General features: G+C 44.4%; 1 protein-coding gene across 1 annotated transcript in view; it reads right to left on the reverse strand.

The window, feature by feature from the left end:
* The window catches only part of THSD7B (thrombospondin type 1 domain containing 7B), a 1,521,641-nt gene extending 1,495,879 nt beyond the window's left edge, over nucleotides 1-25,762 (reverse strand). The window contains 2 exon segments of the mRNA XM_021075621.1: nucleotides 21,469-21,559; nucleotides 24,454-25,762. The gene's annotated coding sequence lies outside the window, so the exon portion shown is untranslated.

A 26,622-nucleotide genomic window follows, 5' to 3' on the forward strand; every position in this document is an offset into this window, starting at 1 on the left:
GAACTCCAGTGTTTCAGAACTTATATTTTGGGAGAAAGCCAACCCAGTCTGGAGTTAAAGCCCCATCATATTCCCACCCCCCCAAATCCTCCAGACCAGATCTCACCCTTGTTCAGCACCAGGGATTGAGGTGTCTAGAACAGGGATACAATGCCCTGTCTCCTCTGCCACCACCACCTCCCTCCCCACCCCAACTTGACCCCACAGAACTGTGGGAAAATCATATTTTAAGGAAATAAAAGGAAGAAAGCTGGGAGATTCAGTAAGCACTCCAAGCAGGAAGTCTTCCTGAGAGAGACTGATGGCCCACGCTGAGGGGACGTGATGTGGGGCCTCAACAGCACCCGTACAGGAGCAGTTATAATACCTCATTCTTAAGGACACTGGAGACATCAAGCGAGCTACTGCATAGCTGCCCAATTGTTGTTGTTGAACATAGCTACTGCAACCAAAACCATTTGGAAAGACATATTACATCTCACATGATAATAGCCAACCCAGTTCCTGTCTCTCTAATTTCCTATATAGAGAGGACAGTCCCTGACCTCAAGGGCCTTGCAACCTTGATAGGGAGATAAGGCTTGGGTACATGTGGCAATACAGGACCAGTGCCCCATGTTAAGTAATGATACTCTTACATAATTACCAGTAAGTGTTCTAATGTGCTTTTATTTACTAGGCACTATCATAAGGACTATAAGTGTGTGTGTGTGTGTGTGTGTGTGTGTGTGTGTGTGTGTTCGTTCAAGAGCCCAGTATGTTAGATACCCAATAACGGTAGTACCATTTTACCAATGAAGAAACTGAGGCACAAAGAGGTTATGTGACCTGCCCAGAGGCCACATGCTTAACCTCCATACTGCTAGTAACACTGATAGTGTTCCACGTTATTTGGCGCCTTTCCTGCAGTGAGCCCAACACTGATTCCAAGCATAGTGTCTTTTTCCATGTTTGATTCTCCTTCAAGGTGAGCTAGTTGCCTGACACTGTCTTCACTGTGTAAATAGCAGGGCAACTCAAGTTTGGCAGGATTATGTTTCAGAGCAGGATGGTGGCCAAGGCTCTAATCTAGACTCAAAGGAGCCATGACCAGCTGAGCTCCTGTCCACCAAAAAGTCAGTGAGGCGGGGTGGACAGTGCCCAGACCTAGAGCCAGGAACGCTGCATCCTGAGCCTAATCTGGCTAGGAGTTGAAGCACATGAACAAGCCATTTAGCCATTTAGACCCCATGATTCTCATCTACAACACATAAAGGGATGGGAGCAGCTCCTGCACCATCTCCCTTAAGCTCTAAATTCCTACTGCAGGATGACCTGCCTAAGCCCTTAGTCAACTCCCAACCCTCCTGGGAAAACAGCTCTAATGCAAAATCTGGAAATAAAAAGGGTTTTCCTAATCTTGTTTGCTATAAAGTTCTTTAACCAAAGAATTAAATGTCGATTGTTTAAGAAGCAGCAGGCAAACTCAAAGCCCCCATAAAGATATCTATAAAAATATTCATAGATGTCACGTCCCAGTGAATTTTAAGATGTATGCACTTGTAAAGCTATTTTCTGACTTTATACTTTGCACTTGGGCTAACCTGGCCTTCCATCTTATGTTCTGTAAGTCTCAGTGACTCGCTTTCTGTGACTGATGCGGCAGCCCCCTGCTTCTTCCACAGTGGTACTGTGTTGCTTCATTATCAATGCCACAATGCAGAATTGCCCCCCACCCTTCGGGTGACACATGTTTTGCTGCTATGACACAATCCTCCTTCCAGTGTGCAAAGTTTTCAATGGATCAAAGATCAGAACGTATTTCCTGAAAAGTCACCCTCCAGGCCCCAGTTTTCCAGAAATCTGTCCTTTGAAAATACCCATTGGACGACTTCAGTGCAAACAGAAAAATGCCTTTCTGCAGGCTCCGGGGAAAATATTTATGAAGGTGCCCCATCTAGTCAGTCCTCTCTTTGTCCCCACACAACGCTCCTCTACTCTCCAGGGAGGATCCTGTGAATTAAAAGGAAGCTCAGGCCCTAAGAGGAAAGCCCAGAAAAAGGGTATATGAATGGCACATTGTTACATTCTGCCAACTGGGCAGGCTCAAGCACTACAGCTCAACTTCATAATCTTCCCCCTTCCACGCCCCTTTTCTATTTTTTCCTTAAAGCAGGCAAGCCATCTGCAGGACTCTCCAAGCAGTTTAACAGTCATCTTGTAAGCCTCTAACATTTGGAAGGAAGCTGTCCACCATACACAAAGCACCACAGAGAAACAAAGAGCACAGATGCAGTTCCTGTCTCTCTAACCCCTGAGATAAAGAGAGAACAGTCTCTGACCTCAAGAGCCTTATGACCTTGATAGGGAGATAAGACTTGGGTACATGAAGCAATACAGGACCAGTGCCCCACATTAGGTAATACCCCACTCACATGCATATTAGCAAGTGTCCACAGGCAAAATTTTTCCTGTTTTCTTCCACCCTTCAGTGCCTTTATCATCTCCTTTTGAACCAAAGTTATCTGTGCTGTTGAAAAGACTGCTCTCTCCTATAACCTGGCATCAGAGACAAGGACCCTGACTTCTCCAAGCAGCTTATAAAGTGTAGTGGGGAGGTGGCACAGCTAGGCTCGAATACTTGGCAGTAATGTAATAAGATACTACTTGTAGACTTCACTCTCAGCATCACTGACTTAAATTCAAGAGAAGAAAAAGGAAGAAAGTCCCCACAGTGGGAGTTCTTTTGAACATACATCAAACACTTTGTAGGGTAAAAGTGACATACACTTGAAACACACATCACTCCTCTCCCCTCCTGCATCTATGGCAGACATCACTAATCAATGACAGCACTCGGAGTTCCTGTTGTAGTGCAGCAGAAACGAATCTAACTAGGAACCATGAGGTTATGGGTTCGATCCCTGACCTCGCTCAGTGGGTTAAGGATCTGGCATTGCCATGAGCTACGGCGTAGGTTGCAGACGCGGCTCGGATCCCACATTGCTGTGGCTCTGGTGTAGGCCAGCAGTGACAGCTCTGATTAGACCCCTGGCCTGGGAACCTCCATATGCCACAGGTGTGGCCCTAAAAGGACAAAAAGACAAAAAAAAAGAAAAAAAAAATGACAGCATTCTTCCCTGTGGAGCACTGTGGCCTTGATACTATTCTCAGCACAAACTCCAGGCAGCCACTTCCAGTTGATCCGAGTTGCCACACAGATGAACCCTCCTTCTAACCTGGTTAGTTGAAGAGAATGAAGAGAGCTGGTGCCAGTCTTGGGGTTCATTCACCTTCCCACAAACGCAACACACTCCTTCACACCTCCAATCCATGACGTCAGGACTTTGTACTCGAGTGTTCCTCATTCTGTTTCTTCAAGACAGAGTCAGCCTTTGAGGCCTGGCTTACCTTCTGTCTCTTCCCAAGAAGCCTCTCAGATGCTCCAAGGTCCTCCCTTGTCCCCAACCCTCACATTTCCCATGGCTGGCTTCTGATACCATTCAACAGATCCCTCCCCTAAGCCCTCCAGCTCTGTTTCATATTACCCTTTCCTCCTCTATGAGATTTTAAACTTCTCATGTTTTTCAAACTTTTTAAAGACTTTACTGAAAAGAAATCTTACACAGAAGGATATTGCTATATAGTAGAGTAGGTGAAGTGGGATTTGGAATTTATTTTTGATTTCCGTGAGGGCATTATTATTAGGAAGGAGGGCTGTACTTTTGATTTCTAGATGCGGAGCTTGTCATTTCCTTTAGCACCTGCTCTCTTTATTGTGGGAAGTTCCTAGGCTTTTCAGTCTCATCAATGAAAGACAAGTCCCCACCTATCATCCTAGGAGGAAACTGTGAAGGCTTCTTCACTTGTATGCATGTCCCACAGAAATAAATGCAAAGTGGTCCCCCAAAGCACACTGTCCATCTGAAGGCAGCAGAAAAATGGCTTTTCCTAGAGAGAAATGCTCACTGGACTGCCAGCTCCCCCCATCCCCATGTCCTGTGGGATTATTTAAGAACAAATGCCTAAGACACGGCAATGGGCTATGGACCACCAGTGTCGGTCATGGAGGGCATCCCCAGTGGGACTTAAGGAGGGGAGAAAGGGGCCTGCATCTAGGTTTGGAGCAAATTGGGAGAGGCTGGTTTTTTCTTGAGATCTGAGACCTGGGTAGTATGGGCAGCAATGAGCAGAGAAGCCTGCTACTGAGCTAGTCAGCTGGGTTTCAGCAGTGGTATCATGACAACCCTGACGGCAGTGGATGACTGGCTGTGCCTTGGGCAAGCTGACCTGACCACAATAACCAGGCTGATTTTTCTGCACAGGGTGGCAACACTGGAGGTCCCTGAGGACATCTGGGGAGAAGAATCACAGGAAAATGGGCTTTCCCCAAATCCATTCAATGGAGAAAGAGGGAAACGAGGTCAGTCGTGTTCACTGACTGTTAATAGAAGGATGACTATGTGTCACACCAGGCCGCTGCTGGCCATCCACTCCAAGCAGGCAACTCTGGTCCTACCTGTTTGGACCCTCTCCCTTCCTACCTCTTCCACTTTCCTAAATGCTTTCACAAATTGAAAACCATAAATTCTAATTCAAACCCCTGATTTTACACCTAAAGGAACCAGGGCCTGGAGAGGTAGAGAAAATTGCTCAAGTGCATATGCCAAGTCCAAGATAACACCAAGACTACCCAATCTCCTGGCTCCCAATTCAATGCTCCCTCCAGTTTAGCACAAGGCCTTTCAAGTCAAGTCAGTAGCAAAGCTTCACTGACAGCCTAGCACTCAGCCCTGCGCCCGTGTGGAACAGAACACTCAGATGTGTCTCATAGGTGCCAGTTCCCTAAGAAGTTGACAGGTTGGGAACCGTGACTTCATCCTCATGCTGTGGGTAGTGCTGGAATTAATCTTTTTACTTCAGGTTTGGAGCATCTACACTCATCAAAGAGTAATGTAACAGGGGTGTTATTACCTTTGGCCTATCTCCAGAGATGTCTAGCAGTCCTCCTACCCCCAAGCAGGGTTGCCAGATAAAATACATGCATTATTGATGGGGAACATGTCTATAAAAAATCATGCCTTATTATCCAAGATTCAATTTTAACTAGGCATCCTTTGTTTCCTAAAGTTAGCAACTCTATTCCTAAGTTCAGATGTTGGAGGAACTTCTACTACCATTAGCCTTTCCTTGAGTCCAGCAGTGTCCCAGAGTAGAGGCTGCAGAGAACTACATGGGATGACCAACGGGGCTGAGCAAATCTTGGAGCAAGGATGATGTCACTCCAACTGGGCAGTGACAGGTCAAGATCACAAATGCTAATGAAGGCAAGGCCTTGCCAGCTGCCCACAGAAAGTTCTGCTGGCACTTTAAGGTACCTGGGCTCATCACAAATGCTGTGACTTAGTTTCCACACAGTGCTTGAACCATACTTCTCTTGCTAGTCTTTTGCCATCTCTGCTCTCACATCTCTACCCACACAGAACTTCTTGTTTCTTAGTCATTTCCAGATTCAGTCTCAGCACTTGGGGTCACCTTGAGTTTCTGTCCTTTTCCTTCTCTACCTTGGATATCCTTTTCAGCACTAATGAAATTTTTCTTTCCACAGAGGCACTTCCTTCCTTCTAACTCCTCTTCAAACATTCTTTTCTTGTTCCTTCACAATGAACATGATGCCCATCAGACCAGAGCTCAAATAAGAGAAAAACCAGTCCCCCTTTCCTGAGGAATAAGAAGGGCAGGACCTTCACATTTTCCCAGGAGGTTGGGGGGAATGTCTATAAACCACCAACAAGGAATGGGGAGAAAACAAAGCACTTAACTTCCTTATCAGTTTAGATATAAGATAAGCTGCTACAGTGAGACCAATATTACAAAGGCTAAAACAAGACATTGATTTCTTTCTTTCTTGGCAAGAGGTAGATGGACAGCCCAGAGCAGGTAGGTGACTTCATTCTACAAAGCCAACCCAGGACTCGAGTCTCTTTTCTTCTTTCATTAGCCCACAGGTATGTGCTAGTCTATATTCTAGCCAGTTAGAAAAGAAGGGGGAGGGAGTTCCCTAGTGATAAGGACCTGGTGTTGTCACTGCTGTGGCTCTGGTCACTGTTGTGGCACCACAGGTTTGATCCCTGGCCTGGGAACTTCTTCATGCTGTGGCCAAAAACAAACAAAAAACACACAAACAAAAAGAAAGGAAGTAGGAAGAAGAGGGAAGGCAGGCAATTTCCTTGTATGGAACAATTGTGAACTTCTCTTCACAGTCCATTATCAGCTACACCTAGCTGCAAGGGAGGTTGAGAAATACAGACCCTAGCGGGGTGTCCATTACCTTCTACAAAGGGGCAGGATTGTCCTCTTAAAAGTATCATTCTCTGCCATAAGTCCCTATATCAGAGCAGTCTGAAAAATTCAAATCCCAGTAAAGTGCACTAGAGATACAAAACATACATGATGTGATACAAAGATAAGTAACACACATGAAACATGACAACGACTCCAAAGATGGAAGATACGCAAGGTTTATGGTGTGGATAAAAACCTCACCTCAGCCCTGAAAGCTGCAAACTGCTGCTTAGATGGAGAGAAACTGTACTTTCATGTCATTGGCAAGGGACTTCTTTTTTTTTTTTTTTGTCTTTTTAGGGTCACAGCCGCGGCATTTGGAACTTCCCAGGCTAGGGGTCCAATCAGAGCTCTAGCTGCCAACCTAAACCACAGCCACAGCAATGCCAGATCCTAGCCAGGTCTATGACCTACACCACAGCTCACGGCAACACCGGGTCCCCAACCCACTGAGTGAAGCCAGGGTTTGAACCCTCATCCTCATGAATACTAGTCGGGTTCGTTAACCTCTGAGCCACGACGGGAACTCCTCATTGCCAGGTGACTTTCAACCAGTCACCAGTACCCCTAGAGACATCCACTTATTACCATAATTGGCTAGGGAAAAAAAACTAGTCCTTGATAAAGCTGAGGCACATACTTAAGACATTCATATCTCAAGTTACTTTGCAAACAACATATTAAACCTCCAGCCTCTTTGTCTTCTGGTTTTACAGGTGTGTACTAAGAAGTTAAGCAACTCAAACATCATAAGAAGATAAAAAGTAAGTTCAATTTCCTCTTGTAGCACTCCTCCTGAACAAAGTCATTTCCTGATGTACTGCAAGAGTCCGTTAATCATCCCCACCCCATTAAATCGACTCGCTTTCATTATGGGTTTCTAATCCAGTTGGGCATGAACAACTGGGCACAGGATATGCTTCCCATGAATTTCACTTTTTATTTTAATACCTACTTCCTTCACCTATTTTCTCTGGCTTACCTTTCATCTTCTCCTCCCTAATCCCTCAGCTTCCCAATGTCCTGGGATACAGTGGGTTCAAAGAAGCTGTGACAATGCCCTCTCTTCACATCAGTCCAGTCTCGCCTCCATTGCGAGCTCAATCCTGTGCTCCACTGGTGCCCAGCAGTAGTCTGATCTCAGGGTTAAGAGCATAACTACAGGAAGAGATTTTGTAGGCAGAGACCCTGAGCTATAATAGCAAGCTCTCTCATCCCCTCCTTCAATGCCTTCTGAAACAGCATTGTTCTCTTTTATGGCTTTTTTTCTCTTACTGAAGATTAGTTTACTTACAACGTTGTGTTAGTTTCTGGTGTACAGCAAAGCGATTCATACACACACACACATATGTATCACACATATATGTATACATATATGTTCTTTTCCATTACGGTTTATCATGGGATATTGAATATAGTTCCTGTGCTATATAGTAGGATCTTGTTGTTTTTCTATTTTATGTATAGTAGTTTTTAATCTACTCTTCCCAAAGTCCTAATTTCTCCCTCCTCCACCCTGCTTCCACTTTGGCAACTGTAGGTTTGTCTTCTATATCTGTGAGTCTGCTTCGGTTCTGTAAATAAGTTTGTGTCTTAGACTCTATATGTAAGTGACACCATATGGTAACTGCCTTTCTCTGTCTGACTTTTCACTTAATATGATCATCTCTGGGTCCATCCATGTTGCTGCAAATGGCATTATGAAACAACATTTTGAAACAGGTGTAAAAAGTCACATCCAGCCCATCTTCTTTCTGCTGCACAAGGTCAAAAGGATAAGAATCAAGGGCTGGTCACTCCAGTCATTCTCCTTGCTCATTCTGCCAGGGTATGAGAGTCCAGGGAGAAATTAGCTTCAGAATTATAGTCTGAGCACCTTGGCCTTCTCTAAAATGAATGTTTCAAAAATGCCCCATAGACAGATCATTAAAACCTCCTTAGGCATTGCCACAGGAGGGCTTCTTAGGGCCACAAATCTTGCCATAGAGATAAAGTATTTATCCAGTCAGCACTTCCGCAGCCTGCTGGTGGCTGGTGAAGGATTTAGCAAGGTGGTTCTTCCAGCTTCCTCACTTCACAAAGTACCTCTTGGGGGTGAGCTGACCGTGGGCAGAACACATCTCTTTCCTGAACCTCAGTTTCCTTATCTGTAAAAGCAAAGAGATTTGACCAAAGCCTGCAAGTCTGGCTTGTAAGGAGATGGCTTCAAGAGCACTGCTCCCCCTTGCAATTCCAAAGAGCCCGGATTGCATACACCAGAGGGGCTGGTTAAATACAGGGTGGCCTGGCCTTGAAGAAATTAACAGTCCCCAAACTCAAACAGAATAAATGGTGACAGGCCATTTAACCTGAATATTAGGCAATGGGAGCAGACATCTCTCAGGTGTCTGTCTGCTCAGCTTCCCAGAAATCCCCTTTTCTCTTGAAAATGGTCTCCCAAGCAATTCACAATGGTGGGATTCCAGTGGAAGCACTGGTGACCCCACCTCTTCTGATGACAGGCCAGCAGTAGACACTTGATCCACAGAGAGCACACCAGAACCTCTCCTCCAGAATTCAGAATTGATTGTGAGACTACAAGTCAGTCTCCACCTAAGACTAGGGTTGTAATGTGTTTTATGGGCTTCCCTGGGTCAAGGAAAAGGCATGCTCACCCTCCACCTATTCTTCTAGCCTTTGAACTTTAAAATATGAGGTGTTCATTCTTATAGAATTCCAACTGCCTAGACATGTCTGCCCTACAAAACTTTTACCATTTCTCCTAGGATGGAATACACAAAGTGGGGGGAGGTGAAAAATTGCAACTGTGTAACCATCCTTTGGTGCCAGAAGAGCCCCTCTGTTGGTTTGCCTGGCCTGGAGGGAGGGTGTGGTGGCTTATAGGTATAGACCATCTTGGCAGGTGAAGTTAAAGATGACACTGAAGGTAACTTCCTAAATTAGTGATTGAGAGCTGGGAAGCCCATACCATCATTTGCTCCCCTTGCACTGGCCTCGGTGGCACTTGAATAACATGATCCTGGCACTTCCAGCAAATGTGAAGTCTAATGGGACTCCTCTCTGGAGCCTATACATAGACTTCAGAGGCCATGCCAGGGCTAGGCAGTGAGGGGCAATGGGGAGTTGTCAAAGGTCTATGCAACACGGCCCCTGGGTTAAAGGGCAGTCATGGTCAGGCAAGTGGGCCAAAGAAGAGAATGTTGTTCTGCTGGTGGAGAAAGGGTGTCCTGCGTTCTCTTTTCATTACCTGGAGTTGCTTTCTATTGCCAGCAACCCAAGGGCCTAACTTACACAGCAAACCTGACAGTGAAGATCCAATCTGAAAGCTTCTTGAGAGTCCATGAGAACAGGGTATTAGAAAAGAGGGTGACAAGTCTTGTGGGCTGCCAACCGCTCCGTCGATGAGACAGTGCCAGACATTTGCACCACAACCTGCCCTCAGCTTCCCCTTTTCTGTGCTGCAAACAACCCTTTCAGTTCTTTACACTATACTAAGTTTGCTCTCACTGGCCTCTCAGAGTGACTTCGGAGAAGAGCCATTGGTAGGTGTTAGGCTTCCTTCTGGCCTGGTGCTCAAAGCAGTGAGCTGGAAGGGACAGCATGATAGGTAGAACAGCTAAAAAAGAAAACAGAACTCTGGATCAGCAGGCCCAGGCAACTGGTGAGCTGTGTGTCCTTGGGCAAGTCCCTTACCCTCTCTGGCTCTCACTGAACTCTGCTGTAAAAAGAGGAGGGAAGAGCAGATGATGGCCAAGTTCCTATGAGCAGAAGGTGTGGTGTGGACCCTCTCACCTCCTTCTCTGGTAACACCTCTCTCCTGGGCAATCCCAATGATGGTTACTCCCCCGGAAAGGTGTCCGAGCCTTCTCCAGATGCTGGTGCCCAAAGGGAGGGAGCTCTGATTGGGATTCACTCCACACTTCTTTCCTGCATCACCAGAACTGCTCACTTGAATTGATGAGTCAAGGACAGCCAGTCTGGCTACTCTGGCAATAGACAGACGAGTTTATTAGAAGCAAACACCAGGCTTTCAGTTCACGTTAGTCTGGTCCTTGGATTTGCTTGATTGCACATTCAGAGACAGGCACTGCAGGCGGAGTGACCTCGGCTGCCAGCCCACTCCACTGGTCCAGACCCAGCTATTACCAACCGCCTGCTTAAACCAGGCCTGCAGGGAGCTGAGCCTGGCCAACAGATGAAACTGCAAATTAGTGGTTGAGGTTGCTTCTTGTTCCTCACACAGGAGAGTTTCCATTGGTAGCCAGGCCTGTTGAAGCTGCCCTTGGGGACAGCTGCACAGGGTGTTCAGCCTCCAGGAGCCTCCTCCCTCGTGGGTTGGGACATCTGTTAAGCCTGTCCATCATTCTTTCCCAGAATCAGAGGTAGGTCCTGAGACACTTAGCTCCTCATTGCAAAAGCCTTCCCTGAGCACCTGGGTTTCCTTACGTGAGGGATCCACAAATGGAAGCCTCTCCATGAAGATTTCACAGTAGCATACGATCCATAGTTAATTACATTTACTAGCTGTGTAACCAACCCTAGGCCTGTCTGAGCCTTTGTTTCCTCAACTGTAAATGGGAATAACAAGGCTGCCCATCTCACTGGGTTGATGTAAGGAATAAATAAACACAGGCTAAGTACTTAGAAGAAGGCCTGCACATGGCAAATGCTCAATAAATCTTAGCCATTATGACTGTCACTAATTTGGTCAAGGGACGTCGGATATGGAAGGCAGCTGGAAGAAGGCAACTTTAATTTCACCATTGAAAAGCACTCCATCTATTAAAGAATCAAAATGTTCCTTGTATTCAGATGGAATTATTTAGACACAGGCTCTATAAAATGTAATCACTTATGAGATTTTACATTTTTAAGATAAGACATGTTATTGAACATACAAGCTGAGAGAAGCTAGGAGAATGGAAGGGTCTGGTACCTTTCACTCATTCTGGAAGACAATCCCTCAGGCCTCTGGCCTGCCTCCCCATGGGGTGACACACCCTCCACTCTGAACAAGAAACCTTCAGGACAGAGATGTTAAAGAATTTGCCCACTGCACGTGATTCAAAACCAGTTCTACCTGGATCCAAAGCATCTGCTGTTTCAACCTCTCCATCCTGTCAAGTATTTGCCAGGTAGGTACTCTGGAAGAGACACAGAGAGAGGACATGGCCCCAAATCCAAGGTGCCATCACCCTGAAAGGAACACCTAATATTATACAGAAGGCCTGAAATATAGTTGAGAAAAAGCTCCCAGCAATCAAAAGGAAATAGGGGAGTTCTCGTTGTGGCTCAGCAGGTTAAGAACCCAACTAGTACCTATGAGGATGTAGGTTTGACCCTTGGCCTCGCTCAGTGGGCTAAGGACCTGGCATTGCCACAGCTGCAGCATAGGCACAGATGCAGCTCAGATCCCACAATGCTGTGGCTGTGGCATAGGCCTGAAAACTTCCATGTGCTGCAGGTGTGGCCCTAAAAAAAAATTAGAGGATCAAAACAAGAGATCTAATATCCAACAAATAAGCTTTCTAGGATAAGTGAGAAAATGAAGAGAGGAATTTAAAGAAATATAAGAAAATTCCCCAGAACTGAAAGGTCTGAGCTGATTGAAAAGAATCTGCTAAGGATACAGACAAACTGGGGGTCAGGGATGCACCATCATGAAATTTCCTATCGTCGGAGATAAAGAGAATATTCTAGAGGTGTTTGGAGAAGAGAAACAAGACACACACAAAAGTTTGGAGCCAAGATGGCCCTGGAGTTCTCTCCAGCAACACTGGAAATAACAACAACAAAAATAGAGCTACAGTCCCACAGTTCTGAGTACAAACCACTTGCCACCTAGATTTCAGTTTTAAGAAAGCGTTAGTGGGAGTTTCTGCAGTGGCGAAGTGGTTAACGAATCCGACTAGGAACCATGAGGCTGCGGGTTTGGTCCCTGCCCTTGCTCAGTGGGCTAATGATCCGGCATTAACGTGAGCTGTGGTGTAGGTCGCAGACGTGGCTCAGATCCCGCGTTGCTATGGCTCTGGCGTAGGTCAGCAGCTACAGCTCCGATTCGACCCCTAGCCTGGGAACCTCCATATGCCGAGGGAGCAAAAAGACAAAAAAAAAAAAAAAAAGAGCGTTAGTGACATGCGAAAGTAAAATAGCCATTTTCGAAAAATATAACGAAAGTTCTTGAAACATGTACTTCCCACGTACCCTTTCTCAGGATCTATTAGAAGAGATGCAGCATCAGAATTAAGATGGTGACCCAGTGGTGAGCAATAGCTAGCTGGCTCTCACTAGCCCCAGGAACATTTCTTCCCAATTCCAAACCTGACTGTTAACAGTATGTGTTAGTGTGACTGGGCCAAGGGGTGCCCAGATTAAACATTATTACTAGATGTGTCTGGAAAGGGTATTTTCATATGAGATTAATATTTGAACTGGTCGACTCAATAAAGTGTCTTGTCCTCCCCATTGTAGGTGGACATCACCCAATCCATAGAGGTTGAGAATAAAAAGGTGGAAGGGGAAGGAATTGGCCCCTTTGGCTGCCTGGCTGCCTCCTGAGCTGGGACATTGGTCTTCTCCTGCCCTCAGACTGGGATTTATATCATCAGCTCCCCTGGTTCTCAGAGCTTCAGACTCAGATTGGAATTACACCACCAGCTTTCCTGGCCCTCCAGTTTACAGGCAGCAGATTGTGGGAATTCACAGCCCCTGTAACCCCGTGAGCCAATTCCTCATGATAGATACGTAGCCAGCCTATTGGTCTCCGTTACTGTGAAGAACCCTTACACACCAAGTTTACTGACATCCTATTAGTCACTCAAGATCAGCTATGGAAGGAATTCTGATACCACAGAAATCAGCAACACTACAAACTAGGGCTTCCTCTCTTCAACCAACCCCCACCTCCAAGGTGGTCATGAGGCATTTACCAAAACGCCACTGAAATAAACCAAGAAAAAGGCAAGGGCTCCTGGAAATAAGAATCCTACTTAGGAGAAAAGCGAAGTGAATTCCGAAGATAATGATGAGGAGAAATCCTAGGACAGATGAGGGGTAAGTGCACAGCGAGTTCTAGGAAAAGCATCTCCCCAAAAGAGGGCTAAGAAGACTGATAAATCATATGATAGTTTTCACCATGTTGAGATGTATTTTTAAACTCAGGGAAAGACTTTAGGGGTATACTAGTAACAGGTGTGAGTGAAATCACAAAAACAAAAAAACAACTATTAACTACAGGGAAAGTAAAATGTTTCACAAAAAAAGGAATTATAACACTCGCTCATTATTTGGCTCAGCTGTGAACAATGTCTATATAGTCATAGCGATGTAAATACTAAATAGTGATCTAAATAAAGCTATTGTGTAACTTTGTCAACAAAATACGAGGGGAATTGGAGACTCTAAGATAGTAGAATACTTTCTAAACCTGTAGTAGGAAAACAACAGATAAAGTGTAATATGGAAAAATTTGCTATATAGGCATGTTATATGAAAATAAGGAGATAAACATATGATGAAGTGAAAAAAAAAGTAACTGGTTACTTCTGAGACACGATAGATGATTGGAGGTTGGCAGGATTCAGGCAGGTAACAGTCATTTCTTACCTAATCCTCATGGTAGTATATTAGCTTTTTTTTTTTTTTTTTTTTGGTCTTTTATACCATTTCTTGGGCCGCTCCTGCGGCATATGGAGGTTCCCAGGTTCCCCGGTCGAATCGGAGCCATAGCCGCTGGCCTACACCAGAGCCACAGCAACACGGGATCCGAGCCACATCTGCGACCTACACCACAGCTCACAGCAACGCCGAATCCTTAACCCACTGAGCAAGGCCAGGGATCGAACCTGCAACCTCATGGTTCCTAGTCATATTCATTAATCACTGAGCCACGATGGGAACTCCAGTACTATATTACTCTTTAACTGGTCCCCTCATTATTTCAAACAAACAAGGAGAGAAGGCAGCGTGGTATAGTGAGAATTATCTCAGCCTTGGCTCTGTGGGCTCCAGAGATGAAGCCCCAGACAGACTGAGCTGGGGAAGATGGAGAACCCTGAGCTTCCCTCTGTTACAGATCTGTGAAAGGAAGCCAAGGGAACAACCAGAGGGGGAAGAAAAAGTGGAAAAGGCAGGCACGAGAATCCATTTTGAAGCTGGTCAGCTGGGACCTTCGAAAATTAAGTCAGCTTCTCTCTGAACTGTTCCCAAACAAGGCTGCCAGCTATAAAACCCGGAGTTCAGTGGATAAAATGTATTATTGACATTAATGGAAAACACAATGCAGAAGTGTCCAACCATAAGGGATGGCTTAAATAAAAATAGCATATCCATATATGGACTACTGGGCAGACATTTTAAAAGATGCTTAGGAGGCTATTAAGTGGCATGGAAAAGTATTTACAGTCTCTTCAATTTAAGGAAATAAAAGGGAGAAAAAAGAAGAGTATACTACAGCATGTATATCATGCCTTTTAAAAAAAATAACATTCCAAATTTGGTCATCTTCTTGTAAAACTATCAGGCAACAAACAGACATCCAAATACAACATGCCAAAATGCTAGTTTCTAAATTAAAACAGAGCTCTTAGTTTGGTTAACACAGTAATTAAAAGGAGTTACTCTTCTTCACTGGAGGGAATACGTACTAATACAAACATTTTGGAAAACAATTTAGAACTATGTATTTAAGCCTCAAAAACTGATCCAGTAATTCCTCTTCTGGGAATATAATCTAAGAAAACAATAAAAACACAGGGGAAAAGACCTTGCAACATTAGTACAGATCAAGTAAAGTGTTTAATGCAAAGCATGGTACATTATACAGCCATTAAACAAACGTGTTTTTGGAGTTCCTGTCATGGTTCAGTGGAAATTAATCTGACTGGTATCCATGAGGACACAGGTTTGAGTGGGTTAAGGATCTAGCGTTGCCATGAGCTGTGGTGTAGGTCACAGACACAGCTTGGATCTGGCATTGCTGTGGCTGTGGCTGTGGCCAGCAGCTACAGCTCGGATTTGACCCCTAGCCCAGGAACTTCCATATGCTGTGGGTGTGGCCCTAAAAAGACCCCAAAAAAAGTTTTCAATAATTTAAATAAAAACACAGAAAAATGTGTATAATGATGATAGTCGAGAAAAAGGACGCCCACTTGTATAATCTCAAATATTTAAACAAAACGCACAGCACGAAAGAAATGCAACAAAACATTAATCATGGTTATGTTTGGTGGAGTTACGGATAATTTCCATTCTCTTATCTGGACTTTTATCTCCTCAGTTTTGTACAGTGATAGCTGAGAGGTTGAATGACATTCCCAAGTTCACACAAACTTGGCACTTGCCAATGTCATTTTATTTTATTTTTGCTTTTTAGTGCTGCACTCACCCGCATGTGGAGGTTCCCAGGCTAGGGTCAAATTGGAGCTACAGCTGCCAGCCTACACCACAGCCACAGCAACACGGGATCTGAGCCACATCTGCGACCCTTCACCACAGCTCACAGCAACGCCGGATTCTTAACCCACTGATCAAGGCCAGGGATTGAACCTGCAACTTCATGGTTCCTAGTTGGATTCGTTTCCACTGCGCCACGACGGGAACTCCAGCCAATGTCATTTTAAATCATGCATTCAGAGTTGTGCTCATAAACCAACTCTATATAAAACAAAGAAACAAAAAATACCTTGAACATTTGCAATTTCCATGATGTAAATACTCCCACTGTGGTGAATTTCAAGGTACAGACAGCCTGCCTCTCACAGGTGGACTGGAGCAGGGAGGGGAGGTGGACAAACTCCTAAGGCAAAGGTGAAGCCCAGAACAGCTGAGAATGCAACCGGCTTGCCCACACCCCTGCCCACCCCCTTTCCTCTTCCACTGTCAGAATCTAGCTATGAAAGTCACTTTTCCTGGAGCCGTGATAAAGAAAACCAGTCTAAAAGTAAACTCCCAAAGATAGGTTTCAAAAAGCTGGTTTTCAAAAGCCAAGGGAAGACCAAATAGGTCAAAAGCTGAGATTATCTCAGGTACAACCAAGAGCAAATAGCAAGGAGTCAGTCAAGCTGTGGACATCAGCTGCCTCCAATTTGATTTATTTCCAGAGCTGGTAATAGGATAAAGGATGATTTAAACACTGGGTCCTGCACTTTAAGGAGCATTAGAATCATTGGGGTGGGGGGCGGGGAGGAGTTCCCGTTGCGGCTCGACCGGTCCCCAACATAGTATATGTGAGGTTGTGACTTCCATCCCTGGCCTACCTCAGTGAGTTAAAGTTCCAACATCGCTGCAAGCTGCACCGTAGGTTGAAGATGCTGTTTGGATCTGTGGTGTTGCTGTGGCTGTGGAATAAGCAAGCAGTTGCAGCTCAGATTCAATCCCTAGCCTGGGAACTTCCATGTGCTGCAGGTGCAGCTTTAAAAAGAAAAAGAAAAAAGAATTTTCTGGGGGTGGGCTTGGTAAACGCAGATCACAGGGCCCCAACGTCATCGCACCTGATTCTTAGTCAGTCTCAGGTCGGGCTCCAGAGATTGAATATTTTTAAAGAGCTCCCAGGTGATTCCTATGCTCCCTGCCCAGAAAACACGTTTTGAGAACCATTGGCCTAGATGGTTCAAATAACCAAAAAAAAAAGAAGAGACTTCAGTCAATGAGTTGTTGGATGGAGTCTACATGTGTATTCAAGGAATGAAGACAGGTTCTGTTCCTTCTAAACACATGATTACAATGGTTTTCAGTTCATGTCTTGATAATTTACAGATCTAAAAGGTAATTTTATCTTTACCAGATTGAACATATATTTGGGATCTACTGTAAATTTCCACCAGCCTTCAGTCTAGCTTAGCAAGAAAGGAAAGTCCGAAGTCATTTTGAGTGCTTTACATGTGTAAATGCATTGGACCTCCCGGAAACTAGGTTATTACTATTGTCATTGCTGTTTTAGAAACCAGAGCAGAGATGAATGTATTAAGAAGATGTGGTATATAACACACAATGGAATACTACTCAGCCATAAAAAAGAACAAAATCATGCCATTTGCAGCAACATGGATGGAACTAGAGACTCATACTAAGTGAAGTACATCAGAAAGAGAAATACCACATGATATCACTTATATCTGGAATCTAATATATAGCACAAATAAAGCTTTTGTGATCAGCAGCCTGTGCACTGGGGGTGGAGGTGGGGAGGGGTATTCCCATGCCCCTCCCCCAAGTGTGTGCCTTCACCTTCCACTGTCCCTCCAGTCTCACTGATGGCAGAGCAGGAATGAAACTCAGGTTCTTTACTTTCTTGCGCTGTAGTCTCTGAAGCTCGTCTCAGAATAACATTTTATTCTTGACAGAATAAAAAGGAAATCATCTGCACTGAAATATTGTTATCAAAACACTTTTTTTGTACAGTAACATGTAGTGATAACAGACATTACTATATATAAAAGGACATGAACAAAATCTAGGAGCTGGCCTAGTAACTGCCATAAATTTAAAGTAGTTAACCATATTCTGAGATATTTGAAACAACTTTCAATGTGCTATAAAAATAGTTGTGGTTTCTACCGGTGGCAGGTATAGGTCTGCTAATGTTATTGTGGTTTGTCACCTATATTCATAATTAAAGGAAATGTCAGTTTTCAATTAGAGAAATTCAGAATTCTAAACCCTATTTTAAGTCAGTTTCAACAAGTCTAAATAAAGTTTCATGCCACTCAAATTTACATTTTCACCTTATTTTTCATTATTCCTTTAAAAATATGGCTCCAGGATTCCTTGCCTTTTTTTTTTCTTTCATTTTAAAACTTGGAATGAGTGATATTTGTGGTTCAGTAATTACCCTAGGGTCTACTATACAAAACACAAAACACACTCACATTTGCGTCTCAATAGGTCTTAGCAAATGTCATAGATCCAACCTAATTTCTAAAATACATTAAAAAATCTCCAGTTAAAAATAATTATATTTTGAGCTACGGGCCTATCTTTTCATAATCATAAACTCAAAGAAATCTTGTCTGTAGGGTGCTGCACCAAATCAGATCTGGTGCTCAAGGCAAAGCATTTTTGGCTCCTTATAACACATTCCACTCCATTCCCTGCTGGGTCTTAATTAATGGCCTGTTCCCCCCACCCCCGGGTGGCGGGGGGTGCAGGGGGGGAACCATTCCACCAAAAAACTTTATTCTCTTCTGGACAACCAAGAGCTAATAACCATCAGAGCCACAAAAATGAGAAAAAAAAAAAAATGAACAGTGTTTTTTCCTTCCTCAGACTCCATAACCACATACAAATATATCAAAGGAGCAGGAAGTTAAATTTCTACTTTTTACAAGTCGTGGGCATCTCTGCAGAGCAGGCAAGGCCAGCCAGAGCATTCACGCATTCACGTTTTTCTCCTTGCATTCCCCAAGCTCCTGCCCTTTCAAACACGTATGGAAATGAGGGGGCCCAAAGAGCTATTAATGCAAATTTCTTTAAATAAGGAGCCTGAAAACCAAAAGACTGTTGGTGGTTTCAGAAAATATCTTGCAGGAAAATGCTGTGTCCATAGTGAACTGTCGCCGCATGACCCTGGGAAAATTAACTTGTGAGGAGGGAAAGACAAAGAGAGGCGGCCTGAGCGGGACACCTCCGTCAGTCAGTCTCTGAGCACAAAACCCTGCAGCTATGCTGGTGGGGAGGAAGATTTTGAAAAGGAGTTAGGAGGGGCCCTGATTCTTTTTTCATGGGCTTGAGGATTATTCTTTAAAAGGAAAATGTCTCTAAACACCATGCTTAATAATTCATTAATAAATGTGTGAAAGATCTTTGTGGGAGGGATGCAATCCTCCCACTTATCAAGAGATCCTGAGAGTCCTGAGCTAATGTGACCTGAAAGCAATGGTCCCACCGAGCTCTCGCCACCCGCAGCCCCCACCCATGGTTCTCCCCCTCCACCACCACCAGGAGGCTATGCATACAGGAAGCAAGCTCCTGGTCTGGCTGTCATAACTGCATTGTGCCCACAGTTTTTCCTGCTGGGTAGAGGGACTAGACTTTGTCACTATGTGGAGTCTGTTGGGAATTTGCTTCAAAACACAGTGCATTTCCCATCAGTGTATTTTTAACTGAGAAAGGGGTCCTCTGCAATGAAGACCTTGGGAATCCAAGAGAAGAGAAACTAGCAGAGGGGTGAGGCATACAGGCTTCTATTGCTTAGCCTCTCAAAACCTCTGCTTCTCCTCTGCAAAATGGGAATGATAGTGCCTGTCTCCAGAGCTGCTGTGAGGGTTGAGTAAATACCAACCCAGGGAATACAAGCTGCTATATATAGTTCAGCAGCTATTCAGCCTATGGAAGGTATTATGTCTTTTACCCCAGCTTGAATCACCAGAAAACACATACCTTTATGGAAAATTATTGATTTTGTCATCATGTATTGATTGGTCTAGAAAGTAAAGGACCTTGTCCCTTAGAACAGTTGATCATTTTTCCAGAAACCTGCATTGCTATACTTCTCAAAGTGGTGGAATAAGAGCTCAAACACTACTTTAGAGGAAGGGAAATCCTCTCTCTGGCCTGAAGCCAGGGGCAGCCTGCAATCCTGACACTGCCACACTTAAAGAGGGTGTGTAGAATCCATTCCCAGCAATGCCCTGGTTTGACGGATTATTACACTAGAACCAGAAGCATCTATCTGTCCCTGGTCACCTGGCAGAGCCCAATCCACATCTTAGCACCCCTAACTCCTAAGCGAGTTCATGTGCAGCTCTCCAGGCTCCTTGCAACCCAAATGTGACTCTGATTCCCCCTCCCCCCATCCCAAATGCATTCCCCCAGATTCAGGTGAACACAGTTTAAACCTATGAGTTGCCTTTGAAGTTACAGCCCATTGAAAACATCTGAACTCAGAAGCGAGAACCAGAAATTGGAAGCCAGAGGTCTGAGGCAGAAATGTTTCCCTGAGAACCATCAGCACACATTTATTATTAAGGTCCCAGTAATTCTCCTTAACTCTCTCAGTATATTTCACTGCTCCATTAATTTCAGTAAATGCAACCCTAGAAAGATCTAAATGCAACCCCAGATTCTCCCTTCCCAGCAGGCCTTAAAGAACAGACCCCTCAGAAGGCAAGGTACTGAGCACAGCTGGCCTCAGCAATACATGTTCACAAGCAGCCCACCTATGACCCAAACATCATCACACACCTGCCAGCCTCTGAATTCACACAACAAAGTCCAGACAAATGTTAAAGCCCAATCACTCACATTCACATACTCACATTTACTCAGTCCCTCCCTGATTGCTCATCCTTCAAGTCTTGGCTCCATGACCCTGAACTTCAACCCTCAGGCCTGCTTCTGGACCTTTACATTTGGCCTCTGGAACTTGAACGTGGCTGTCTCTAACGGTTTTTAACTCAACTTGCCTTATTTCTCATGAGATCTGCAACCCATATCTGAAAGATCCATATTCTAGCTCAAACCTCTAAAGAATCCTAATTCTGACACCTCCCATTTGGTCAGAGACCCAACCTAACCAGCCCAACCAGTCCAGCATCAGCATCCCCTCTTCTTCCAGCACCATCTTGTTCACAAAGTTGGGGGATTGGGCAGGGGGGTGCATTTGACCAGACAGGATAGTCCCAGAGATGCTCAGAACATAACACTCACTCGATGGAACCAGTTGCTGGGTTCGGTCAGCCTGGAATTCCACATCTACTGAGTGGTTCTGAGTGATCTCATCACAGGACTGCATCATTACCCTTTCTGGCAAGATTTCACTGGTTAGGGCTTTGTTTCCCAAGATAAACTCATCACCCACCTCCACCCCCGCAAAATAGCCACAGGGAATTGGCCCATCATTTAACGTCTTGAATTTATTTCAGACCCTGAAGGTTTTTTTTTTAGACATCAGGCTGGCACCCTGACTCTCCCTTGGTTTGTCCAGAGACAGTAGGACGGCCATTAGCAGCAGCTGAGGACAGCAAAGCAGAATCTCTCCCGGCCTCCTCAGCTGCCCACTGGAACTACTAACCAGGCGGAGTATGGCTGATCTGGGCATGTCCCTAAAGGCACCTTTGGCCCATCTTTGCCTGATCCTATTCCCATTCCCCACCACCAAGATCTGGTTGAGGGTGCCACATTGAACTGAGGTCTCCAAGAATATACCTTAAACTGAAGTCCGGCCACTTTTCCTTTGTTGTTTTGACAAGGTTTTATTCTGCGAATCCAGACAGGAGGAGGGAGGTTATCTTGGATCCTGCACAGAGAACATTCATTTCCAATGATGCCTCTGCTGCCCACTCTTAAACCCACTCCCATAAGAAAACAGAGACTTGAGCTCAGGTTCTAGCAAACTGCCATGGGCATTTCACATGCACTCAGGTTACTCACCCTCCCCCACAGACTGCTCAGTCTTAATAGCCCATGATCTCATTTTAATTGAAACCCATCCATCGTGGCAAAGAGCAAAGTGGCCTTGGAAAGTGTGGTCCCTATCTGGGTCCATTTTCTTGTTCCCGCCTCTGAGGAGGAACAGGTGTCCATGCTGGTGAGCAGCAGTGGCAGTTATTGCCAGGACAAGAGGATCCCATCCCCAGACAGCCTGGACCTCTGAGGGAGATGTGGGGACCCAGGAAAGACTCAGGACTGGGTCCAAATGATGGATTAATACTTTGCTGAATAATTGGAAACCAGACTTTATTATTTGAACTCAGAAATAGAGACATTATCTTTATTGATTGTTGTACAGAATCATACAATCATCACCTATAGATGAATTTCAACTGCCCATCTGTGTTCTGTCTTATTATAAAAAGAATTTGAGGAGTTCCCATTGTGGCTCAGAGGGTTACGAACCCAACCAGTATCCATGAGGACACAGGTTCCATCCCTGGCTTACTCATTGCGTGAAGGATCTGGCCTTGCTGTGAGCTATGATGTATGTCTCAGACATGGCTCGGATCCCATGTTGCTGTGGCTGTGGTGTAGGCTGGCAGCTGCAGCTCTGTTTCGACCCCTAGCCTGGAACTTCCATTTGCCACAGGTGTGATCCTAAAATACAAAAAAAAAAAAAAAAAAAAAAAAAAAAGAAAGAAAGAAAGAAAGAAAGAAAAGAATTTGAGGTGGCTAAAAGCTATTACAACACAAAACGTATTTTTTTTAAAAAGTCACTAGATTGGGATTGACATATGTACACTGAGGTATGTAGAATGATTGGCTAATGGGACCGGACCTGCTGTATAGCGCAAAGAACTCTACCCAGTATTCTGTGATAATCTATGTGGGAAAAGAATCTGAAGGATAATGGATGTGTGTATATGTATAACTGAATCATTTTGTTCTACAGCAGAAATTATCACAACCTTGGAAATCAACTATATATCAATAAGACTTTTTTTTAAAAAGTCATGAGAATTCCCTGGTGGCCTAGCAGTTAAGGATTAAGTGTTCACATTGCTGTGGCTTGGGTTTGATCCCAGGCCTAGGAACTTCTGCATGGCCAAAAAAAAAAAAAAAAATTCATGGAACAACACATCTAATGAATGGATAAACAAAATTTGGTCTATCTATTAAAATGGAATATTATTCAGCCATAAAAAGGAATGATGTATGGATACATGTCACAACATGGATGAACCTTGAAAACATTGTGCTAAGTGAAGGAAGTAAGGCATAAATGACCACATATCATATGATTGCATTTATAGGAAATGTCCAGAATAATAAAATCCACAGAGGCATTAAGCAGATTAGTGGTTGCCAGGGCCTATGGGGAGGAGACATGGGAAGTGGCTGCTAAATAGATAAGAAGTTTCTTTTTAGGGTAATAAAAATATTCTGGACTTAGTGCTGATGGTTTCACAACACTGTGAATGTACTAAAAGCCACTGAGGAGTTCCCATTGTGATTCAACAGGTTACAGACCCAATATTGTCTCTGTGAGGATATGGGTTCTATCCCTGGCCTCTCTCAGTGGTTTAAGAATCCTTGTTGTCACAAGCTGTGGCATAGGTCACAGATGCGGCTCTGATTTGATCCCTGGCCAGGTACTTCCATATGTTGCAGCTATAAAAAAAATATTTAAAAAAAAGGTCACTGAAAAACAAATTAATTAATTAATTAAGTAAAAATTTTAAAAAGCCACTGAGCTGAACAGTTTAAAATAGTTAAAATGGAAAATCTTATGTTACATGAATTTTACCTCAAAAAATATTTTAAAAAATAGTAACAAACCATGAAGGGAAAACAAAAGGTAAGAGACTAATATGAAGCCTGGGAGTGGCAGGTAGTGATGGTTACACAGTGCAAATTCTAGTTGCTGGGGGTGAGCCACCAATTTAGCCATGATTCCCAGGAAAAACAATGGATCAGTTAGGAGATTGCCACATTCCATTAGACAAGAGCAAACCAGTTAGTAAAGAGAAGCACAGGTCTCCCAGCACCGGGATGCAAGAACACTGACCCATGGATCCCCAGAGGGGAAGTTCTGTCATATGGTAGGCTGAGTCCTCTGCAACAGCCCTTTAGCAAATACAACGAGTTTCTAACTCAATTTCTGTTACGATTTCTTAGTACAGGCTGAAGGCAAATGCCAGATCACCTTTCAACAAAGCCATAGCCATTACTAAACATCCATATAGCTGGCTTCTGTTCTATGCATTGTTTTTAAGGCCAATGTTTCTCAAAGGGTTGTCTTACCTTTATTATCTATCTATCTATCTATCTGGCTGCATCCACAGCATATGGCCCAGCATATGGGCCAAGGATCAAATCCCAGCCGCAACATCAGATCCTTAACCCAATGTGCCAGGCTGGGGATTGAACCTCACCAACACACAAACAACACTGCGCCACAGAGGGAACTCTTCTCCCCTAAATTTTTAAATATATGTCTATATTGTGTGAGCCACTTTGAATCCTGCATTAGTAGCACTTTGAGTGTTGATTAAAATGCAGGCTCCAGAACCTTAGGCTAAGCTATTGCAGATTTGAAGTCTCTGAGGATAGGATCCATGATTATGAAGTTTAATAAAGTCCCCAGCTGATTTTGAATCCTTCACTTCAGTTCCTGGGGGCTGTGGAGGAGGCCACAGCACACAGCAGCTGGGGGGAGCCATGGTATGTCTCCCTCCCTTTTACCCTCATGCCTACCTCCAGCTGTCCAAGGTCTCCAATCTCCGGGTAGACATATGGTCACGTCAGTAAAAAGCAGTCAAATGGTATCTTCCAAATCATCTCTCAGCCCTTTCAGAGCCTCCAGCTTTGGGCCAGACATCCAGGAGTCTCCAGCAGCTCTTCTCTCAGAGGCGGAAGGATGTTGATGAGGTCATTCACACCCTAGAGATGAGTTTACAGGAAGACTTCACCACAGAACTGAGCAGAAAATGACATGTCTTCTCATTCTTGTCTAGGCCCTTCTACATGCAGGGGTGGCTGATTCCTACTGCGTGGTCCAGCTCTCTCTCCCCAGCTCTGAACTAAGCCTGCATCCCCTGTTCACAGCTCTGTGCTGGACAGCTCCAACCAGAGGTCTTGGGGCACCTCCAACCCAATAGGCCCCAAATAGGCCTAGATCCCTCCAGTATCTTTAAGGAAAGAATCAGCTAATCTCCAGACCTCTGCAAGTAGGCATCCCTTCTGTACCTTCATTTAGTCTTTTCCAGTGCTTCTGAAACACTAAGAAGTAAAGGCAGTCTACCCCAAATCATGTATAGATAGGGGACTTAAGGCATCTAGTAAGGGTAATGTTTACTCAGTTGGCTTTTGCAACCATTTACCTTCAGAAACTAACACACAATTGATAGCACTCCTAGGCAACTGTTTCTGTTTATAGCACAAGAATCAATAGACAACTATGGATTGGACAAGAATAAGCAAATCTGTGCTGAAGGGAAATTTCTAAGCACCAATGGAGAAATTTCATGTTCAGAGGAGGAGGGCCTTGCTCATACAACACCTAAGCATCCCTTTGAGATGTTTTTCTCATTAGCTCATGGGCAGCTACTATCTATCTTCTCTTTTCACACAGCTTCAGCTCCCAGGAAAGGCCCCGAGGAGAAAGATGCCCACTGTCTGGCACGACTCCAATCTTTTCTCTCTGGACCCTCTCTGCATGGCTCCCTCATCTAGAACAAATCGAACTGTGCAGGCGGAGTGGAAGTGGCCGAGAGTCCCCCTGGCCTCCTGGCATGTTGGAAATCGAAAGAATTTCAGTTGGTACCTTATAGACAATGCAGGCTGGAACCTAAATCCTAATCACACAAGCAGTATCTTTCTCCCCTCACCTCATCTGGCCAGTCCCATCTCTCTAACCTGGTGAAAACTTGCTGAAGGAAATAAACCCACCACTTCTACCCACCTAGAGTGTGCTTAATTTCCAAAAACTGCCCCAAGAGGAGTATTGTTCTGAGTTGTGCAGATACTCTTTCAAACCCTTGGCTCTGACACTCAATAGTATTTTTCTTTTTTTGTCTTTTGTCTTTTTTTTTTAGGATGCAAATGCGGATATGGAAGTTCTCAGGCTAGGAGGTCTAATTGGAGCTCTAGCTGCCGGCCTACGCCACAGCCACAGCAACACCAGATCGCAACCGCGTCTGCGACCTACACTACAGCTCACGGCAATGTTGGATCCTTAACCCCCTAAGCGAGGCCAGGGATTGAACCTGCAACCTCATGGTTCCTGGTCAAATTCATTTCTGCTGCACCACGACGGGAACTCCCTCAATAGCTATTTAATCCCAAAATGAACTAACGTCATCATGCCTCAATTTCTTCATCTGTAAAACCCTGTTTTATAGAGTTATTGAGAGAGAGGATTAACTGAGTAAAAATATATCCGATGTTTGACAGTGATGATAAAGACAAAACACCCAAAACTTTTGGATAGTCTGAATATACATACCTGCTCTCTTGAGTCTTACCTGAAGGGAAAATTTGGGGTGGTGGTTCTGAAGGCAACTGTGAAGTCTTCTGTGCTAAGGGGAAGTATTTATAGCTGAACACATTCCTACACCCACAGGGCTTATTTGGTCATTGTCCTTCTTACTTGAAGACACTGTTATCATTAAGTCCTATTTCCTGAAGATGATTTTAGCCAAAATGGAAAAAAAATTAATGATGAAGGATTTAACTTAGACTTAAATTGGAAGGCTGGCCAGACCTAAGACCACATGGCAGTGAGAGGTGTGACCTCTGGTTCAATCCAGAGCAATTTATCTGGGCTTAGGATAAATCACCATTGCCAATAGGCAATCAGATGTTAGAACATTCCAGATGCTCCTGGCCATTGGACTGGAGAGGGTTCCTGCTAAACCTTTATAG

The sequence above is a fragment of the Sus scrofa genome, chromosome 15 (assembly GCF_000003025.6).
Source record: "Sus scrofa isolate TJ Tabasco breed Duroc chromosome 15, Sscrofa11.1, whole genome shotgun sequence".
Taxonomy (NCBI): Eukaryota; Metazoa; Chordata; class Mammalia; order Artiodactyla; family Suidae; genus Sus; species Sus scrofa.